This window comes from Mus pahari, chromosome 3 (genome assembly GCF_900095145.1).
Source record: "Mus pahari chromosome 3, PAHARI_EIJ_v1.1, whole genome shotgun sequence".
NCBI lineage: Eukaryota > Metazoa > Chordata > Mammalia > Rodentia > Muridae > Mus > Mus pahari.
In genome coordinates, this window is record NC_034592.1 from 36,799,965 (window position 1) to 36,807,844 (window position 7,880).

General features: G+C 46.5%; 1 protein-coding gene across 1 annotated transcript in view; it reads left to right on the plus strand.

The window, feature by feature from the left end:
* The first annotated feature begins 683 nt into the window (after window positions 1-683).
* Window positions 684-7,880, plus strand: part of Lypd6 (LY6/PLAUR domain containing 6) — a 134,174-nt gene continuing 126,977 nt past the window's right edge. Inside the window, exon 1 of the mRNA XM_021194138.2 lies at window positions 684-839. The gene's annotated coding sequence lies outside the window, so the exon portion shown is untranslated. The remainder of the gene's footprint in view (window positions 840-7,880) is intronic.

Here is a 7,880-nt window from a genome sequence, read left to right on the forward strand (position 1 = left end):
GGAGAGGAGGGGAGAGGAGGGGAGGGGAGGGGAGGGGAGGGGAGAGGAGAGGAGAGGAGAGGAGAGGAGAGGAGAGAGAGAATTGCACAAGCCGGGTTGAGGTGTTTGAGTGAGTAGTTACTTAGAGAAAGGGTTTGTCAAGGTAGCATTTTGCTCGGGGTTTCCTCAAATCTCCAACATTTCCCGTGTCCAACGCAAGTCTTGCCGGCCCGCTTTCCACCTTCTAGACCGGCGCCTGTGTTCTAGTAAAAGTCAAGCGGCCTCTGGTTTGAAACCTGGCTTTTAACACCCAGTGAGTTTCACCCCAGAGAAGCGCTGGGAGTGAGACTTGGTCTGGGCGTTGTCGCTCAGCAGTGCTCGGGAGCCGTGAGCTGCGCAGCTAGTGGTGGGCAGAGGGTCGCGCACAGGAAGGGACCTGCAACCTGAGCAAACAGATCGCCGTGGATGCGCCGTGGGAACCGGCTTCCCGGACAGGTCCCTTTTCCGCCACCTGTGTGCGGGGACCTCCGCCTGAGTTTGCAGACTTGGCCTCGGGTCTGGGTCCCGGAGAGTTGGGCGGCGCGGGCCAGGCCAATGAGCGCGTCCCGCAGAGGGCTCGGCTCCTCCTGCACGCGCTGATTGGCCCTGCGACCCTCGAGGCCGGGCGCGAGTGGGAGTGGCGCGCGCCCCCCACCATCCCGCGCGTCCCTCTCGCCGCGCTCGCGCCCTCCTTCTCCTGCTGCGCTCCAGGCACCGGCCGCGCGCAGGCGGCGCTCCGCATTGCACACGCGGGGGGCGCCGCAGTGTTCGTGGGATGGGGCAGCGGGCTGCCTCTGGTGGCAGGGACACGAGCGTCCCGGGTGAGTAGGGGGGCAGCCTGGGAGGAAGGAGATACAAAAGGAGTCTCTGGGTGCGGGCGACCCGGGCATACCACCCGGGCCAGGACTGTCCTGCGGGGCTGGAGTCGTGGCCACTGCTTTCCTTACAAGGCGAAGCGCTGAGCGCAGCGGGAGGGTCGGCAGAGCGCTCCGCGCGCGCTGTGGAGGGATGGAGATGTCAGGAGCTGCAAGTTCAAGGCTGACGAAGCTTCCCTGGCTGCGGGCCGCCCAGCGGGGCGAGCACAAGGAACTCCCGCTGGAGTGAGTTCCCAGGCGGCGGAGTGGCCGCGCCCCACGTGTTGCTGCCGGGCTTTGCCCACCCGAGGCTGTAGTAGGAGGCGCGGTGTGCTAGGGGCACCGCCCTGCTGTGGCCCTGCGACCACCCACCCCTGCGACCCCGGGCTGGGAACTGCAGACAGAGTGTGGACTTCACATAGGCTTGATTTTTGCCCTCTTCTCAGGTTACAGTAGTTGGGTTGATTCCTGTGTGATTAGGCATTTAATTTCAACAGAAAGCGCTCTATTTGTTGGTCTGCATGACTCATTTTGATCCCTCCACAGACTCCCGTTTCTGTCACTTGCCTAGTCCCATGGTTCAAAACTTGATGCTTGGGTATAGTTTTATACAGGATGGTCACACGTATCTTTAGCACGACAACTTGCCACCCTTGGGAACAACAAAGACTTGTTTTAACTTGGGGACCCTGGGGAAGGTGAAGCTTTTTTGTGTTGACCTGCCAGAACATAGAACAAAAAGAATAGTATGCTTGTCTCTTTGGTAAGCTACCCAAGACTTGACTTCCAAAATTCAGTTTTCTTTGTGGTAGGAGGGAGACTTCAGATTCTCCAGCAGAAAGCTAATTTCTTGTTAAATTGACTCATGGTTTGTACTCTGCTCCGGACAGCCATCGTAGATAACCAGAGCAACTTACTTAAAGCTATTGCATTTTCTTCCAAGTGACAGGAACTCCGTGTAGCTGTTTAAAAAAAAAAAAAAAATTGAACCTGTGCCGATTTCTGTAGACAACTGTATATGTGCTCACGTGTACCAAGTTTGCGGAAGGTATTTGTGCAGTCATCCATGTAACCGTTTAATGAACATTGATGTTAAACCTATTTAAATGTAAAGCATCTATACCTTTTCAGTTTTAGTTTGTACCTCATCCAAAGGCAGCTGACTGAAGGAGGACTTAAAAGAGCCTTCCTTGTTTAAACAGTGGTTTATAGTACTCATCCTGTGAGCACACAGTAGCTTCCCAAGCTTGTAGGCATACAAAGCCCGGAATAAGTTGTATTGTACGAGGCTACAATATCAAAAATGTTTCCAGACCCACCCAAAAGAGGCAGACATGGGTTGAATGGGCTACAGTTTGAAGCTGTTGATAAGCTTTGTAAGGTGAATGTTTATAGTGTGAAATGCATAAAAGGAACTGACTCTAGGTTATGACAGATGAAAATGACAACATGTATTGTATAGTTTATGTGATACAGTGATATATCTGTGAGGAACTAATACTTGATCACCCCATTCTCCGGATGTAACAACTGAGGCTTTCAGGTTAATTTTTCCCCCAAGGTGAATGATAGTGCTCAAATTAGTTGCTGAATTCTTCCTTTGCCTCACCATTTCTTGTCATTCCTCCCTTTTAAACATTTCCATCTTCATGATTTACGTTGTTGCTGCTTGCTGATCTATGATGACTTTTGTACCGAATTTGGTGGTTTAACCCATGGCTTCCGGGTATGTCACTGATGAAAAGGCCTTGTTGTCCACTAATGCTTCCACTAAAGTTTGGCTGATACGAATTGAGGAGAAAGCAAAAGATGGCTTTAAGGAGCCACTGTGTGCGCTAGCTCGTGGCCAGAGATCTGAGCAGTCCAAGTCTGAGGAGTGGCCTGTTCACCGCAGTGTGTCAACCCAGGATTACTATAGGGAAAAAACTATCCGGCAGGGAAAAGTCTGGGAGAGCCTCAGCAGAGGCTACCGATGAAAGAGAAGTCACATGTTTACCTGCATGGCTAGGTGACAGATTTCTGCCTCTGGGATTATTTCTTAAGGATCCGTCATTTATAGATCTTTTCTTGGAAAACCATGGCTCAGTATATTTACTTGGGGGTATGGCATTCTATCTATTGAGATTTATGAAGTTAATTTTGTTTGCATGAGTGCAAGTGCATATTGACTTTACAAGTGTTAAATCTTAATTCACTGCATAGGCTTTGGATTCAAGTCTTGGTATCACATACTGTGAGATTTCAGAAAGTGGATACTCTATCTTTGAATGTTCTTGTAATGTTGAAAACTGAACTTCATGCAGTTTTTTAGTTTTGGTTCAGGGAGTATTTTTTGATGTTCTAGTTGTAGCAGCTCCACTCCAGGTGCTGCCGAAGGTTACAGAATGGCACCTGAGTGCAATGTCGAATTTTCTTGCAGTGTTGAAAACTGAACTTCATGCAGTTTTTCAGTTTTGGTTCAGGGAGTATTTTTTGATGTTCTAGTGGAAGCAGCTCCACTCCAGGTTACAGGAGCCGAAGGTTACAGACTGGCACCTGAGCGCAGTGTCAAACGTATGTCAAGCCTTCAGCATGTGATGCGGTACCTAGGTACGGCCCCATGCCTGGTAGCTGATGCTGCCATCCTTTCATTCGGCAGCTGGCCACTTAGTGGTTAATACAGATTATAGTATGTAATAAAGAGTAGTTTAGTGCAGCCCGGGAGAGAACACGCCAAAGAAAGAGGTCAAATACACGATCATTTTGTAAAAAGGAATTCAGTGCCGATACGGTGGGGGAAAATAAAGGAAATACTTGGAAATAAACCAAACGACTCTTAAGAAAATGAGGGATATGAAAATTACTGTATAGGTACCCAAGTGTAGTCAGAAAAATAAAGGCCTTAGACCCAAGTGCAGGGGAAAAGTAAAGAAGAGAATGTCTAAATACTTGTAATGAAATGGACTATTTGAAGGGCTGACTTATTAAGTTACTATTTTAATAGATCATCACAAAGGGCGATACATTGCATGCACATCAGATGTGAGATAGCCAGAGGTGAATTGGAAAAGTCTGAAACAGTTTTGAAACACAGTTGCTGTGCAGACTGATGGATTTTCATATGCCAAACATGTATTCCGGGGCCAAGAGAGGGGAAAATAGAATTCTTCGCCTCTGTTTCTGCTGAGTAAGACGGCTGCACTCAGGCTCTCTCAAGCAGTGCCCACAGTGGAGGTAATAGATCAAGAAGCAGCACGTGCCCAGAAGACTCTAGACCTGATCACTGGACTAGACACAGATAAATCACCAGGGCCAGCTGACCTTCCTCCAAGTGCGTGCGTGAGCCTTGGTTCATAAGACAGCCCCTCAGAGTATTACTGAGGCATTAGCTGGTGTCCTGCAGGGCGCTTGTTAGGACAGGGGCAACAGGAAACAACCTTGGTCCATCACATCAGACCGTGTCCTTGGGACAGGGTTATTAGCATGAAGAGCAAGCGGATGATAACAAAAATAATGACTTATTTTGAAAAAAAAAAAAGGAGTTAGGGTTAGAGATTGAGGAAAATAGGTCATAATAATTTCTGTTATAAGCCCCAGTTTCTTGTCTATTCAGAGTCTTTTGTTAGGAATGGGCCATGAGCCAAGTTACCAGCACAGCGGAGCTCTATAGTCACTTCTGAGTGGACAAATAGGCTCTTCTAGGAAGTAGGTTAGACGTGGCCAGCGTTAACACGGTTGCAGATATGACCAGATAGGAGGCCACGTTCATGGTAAGGGCAACCTGCTCAGGTGACTCTGTGGGAACAGCCCGAATGGGAAGAAAAGAAATAGGATTAAAGTCAGAATGGAAGATTGAAGATAAGTGTACTTGGAGAAGCAGTTCCCAGTGTGCTTATGGGGTGTGGCTTTAAAGTCTGTCCCTAGCAGCTGACAGCACAGGTGGGTGGGGTCTCTTAGCTCCCCGATTTAGTAAATGTTCAAGTCAATGTGAAGAGAAGAGAAGCTTATAAAATCTCATTGGTGTATTACTATTTTTAAGAGTATGTAATTGAATGAGCTTATCTAAAATTTCCCTATCTGTTCACTTATCAGTGTAGAGAAAAACCTTCAAAATAGTAGCAATGCCTGTCTCTGGTTATTGCAGATTTTCTAGGAATTTTTCTTGTCTTTTAAATTTTCAGTATTATTATCTGTGTGTGTATGTAGGAGTGTGTGTGTGTGTGTGTGTGTGTGTGTGTTGTGCGCGCACATGTGTGTGCCTGCATATTCAAGTGCATGTCCTGCGCATGTATGCAGAGGGCAGAGCAGGACATAGGGTGTCTTCCTCTCTCACTCTCTTTGCCTTATTGCTTTAAGATTGGGTCTCTCCCTGAACTGGAAGCTTGCTTTTTAAGCTAAGCATGATCTGCCTGCATTTCCCCTGCAAGTACTGGGTTTACAGGCTTGCATTCTCGGTCCTTACTTTTTACAGGAATGCCAGTGAACCAGACTCAGGTTCTTGCAGAGCAGATGTTCTTATCCACTGAGCCATTTGATAATCCTTGATCAAAAATTCCTCCAGTACTTGTGATATGTCGCTCTTATGAAGAACCATATTGTGGGGGGAAAAGTTACACTGTTGTAACTGTTGAGTTTATGTAGTCTTGTTACAAAGAAAGACTCATTTGTGCTTATCCTTTTTTTTTTTTTTTCCTGTCTTCTGAACATTTGTGGATGGGAGATTGGCTGCCCACCTGCTCTGGATTCTTTCTGTCTAAAGGGCAACATGTTGAAACGAGAGTTTCGTCAGCTTTGATTGGCAGTGGTGCTTCTGCAGATAGTCACAGCTGGCCAGAAGCTAACGGGATTCTGTTTGCCATGGCTCTTAGGATACGAAGAACCAAGAATGTAAGCCATGTGAAAACAGGAGCTAACTTATTTCTTACTTCCTAAAGGAATTAGTACTTGCCCTAGGACAGGGCATAGAGAAATCTCCCAGGAATAAATACTACCAAATGTTCTGAACTGAACGAAGGGGCTGAAAGACTCAGAGATTCGTAGCCGTGAGAATCAGGAGTTCAGAGGGCTGTTTACCCTCTGGCGTCGTGTGAGTCACTGGTTTTGATTTAGTCTCCTGTCTGGTTATTCTCCTGGCTTTTCTTGTATCTTGAAAGTGGCAGTTACTTATCATTGTAGACTCTCTACTGTAAAGTTGACTTCTGACCTCTCTCCGGCCGTTTGTACCCTTCTCTTCTTTCAAGTTTCCATGACTGGGGACTGGTACTTTCTTTGCCCTGGATTTTATCTGTCCCCTAGTCCTTGGTTTGGGGTCACCTCATCCATTTCCACCCTGTGGATCCATTTCCAGTTAGCCTTGGCTCTTTGTGTAAACTCAAGCTTTTGCAAAGGAGCACTTTATATTGGAACCATTAACTATTATTGATTTTTGATGGTCTGAATCTTGGTACCCTTCCTAATCCAGGTGTTAGAAGTGGGACCTTTAGTGCCCAGCCCCATGTCTTAGTACCTTCACAAAAGAAACTGAAGAGAGTGTCGTGCCCTGCAGCCCTGTGAAGATAAGCATCCTAGAAGCAGAGACCGAACCCTCCCCAGGGAGCACATCTGCTGGTTCCTTCACCTTGGTTTTCCTAGCCTCTAACTTGCTAAGCAATACATTCTACTTGTTTGTAAAGTACCTGTCTAGGGCACTTTGTTATGGCAATGTGGGTGGATTAAGCCAAATATTGGTTCAGGAGTCTTTAGATATTGTTTTCTAACATGAACTTAATGAGAGTATGGTTAAAAAATATTATTACATATATTGTCCGAAAGACTCTTTGTAGAAGAAATAAAGAGCTTCATCTCGTTCTTGTGTAAAATCTGTTGTCTGGGCCATGCCCCTCTTCCTGTCATTTCTGAAAGCTGGGTGAGAGTCAGACCAGAGCACAAAGATGTTGAGTTGGTGCCCAGGATTGTGGGTAGGGTTTGAATGAAGTAGTTACTAACTGGTGATGTAATGGGCAGAACCCTGGCTGGAAGGGATCATGCTCTAGGAGAGACACTCCCTTTAGGGAGTCCTTGGAATGGTCCACACAGTGTGCAGCTTGGGGGGTGAGGTTCTGGCAGCCACATTGGATTGGTTTGGGGAAAGATCAGCTGACCTAGGAGTCTCATCCTTCTAGATACCAACATCACTATAACAGCTCCACGGAGAAGTCTCCAGACTTCCCGGCCCCAGGGGGCGTGCCTAGTTTACTTCTGGCTTTCAGAGAATGCCCAGCGTGATGCCCCATCAGCGCCTTCAGTTTTCTCCCAGGCTACTCTGTCGTTTTGACCCTTTATAGGGTTTTATATAAGATCTAGGTAGATATCTGAAGTCTAATTCTAACTCAGTATACATAGTTACAAGTAGAATAAGTCTGGGTCATTTCTCATGGGAATAAAAGGTATTAGAACATAGCCATTGTTATTTACAAACAAGAGACTTAGATAAAAAGCCAAGCTTAAATGTAATGTAATCCCTGTGAACGTAAATGTCTGCTGCCCTGCATTCCCCGGCTGCTTATCCTTGCTCTCCTTTGGTAAGAGGATACAGAGAAGAACTTAGGTTGGAAAGCTTTTTAGTATATTTATCAATAGTTACCACAAAATGGGTTGTTAGTCAAATGAATATTGGGCATAAAATCCTGATCTGCTGTAGGCTTTTTATAAATCTTACGTAGAAGAGTTCTTATCTATAGGATTATCCAGAGACTGTGCTTAAGTTTTGATTTCCTTCCCCTGTACTCAGGGCGAACCCAAAGCCTCTGTGTTATACTCCCATTTCTGCTCCCCTTTTCCACCGACAGGAACATCTTCCAGTATTCCAAGTCATTAAATAACAATTAATTTAATGCATTTGAAAGATAGGATTTGGGCTGGTGAGATGGCTCAGTAGGTAAGAGCTCTTCAGAAGGTCCGGAGTTCAAATCCCAGCAACCACATGGTGGCTCACAACCATCCGTAACAAGATCTGACGCCCTCTTCTGGAGTGTCTGAAGACAGCTACAG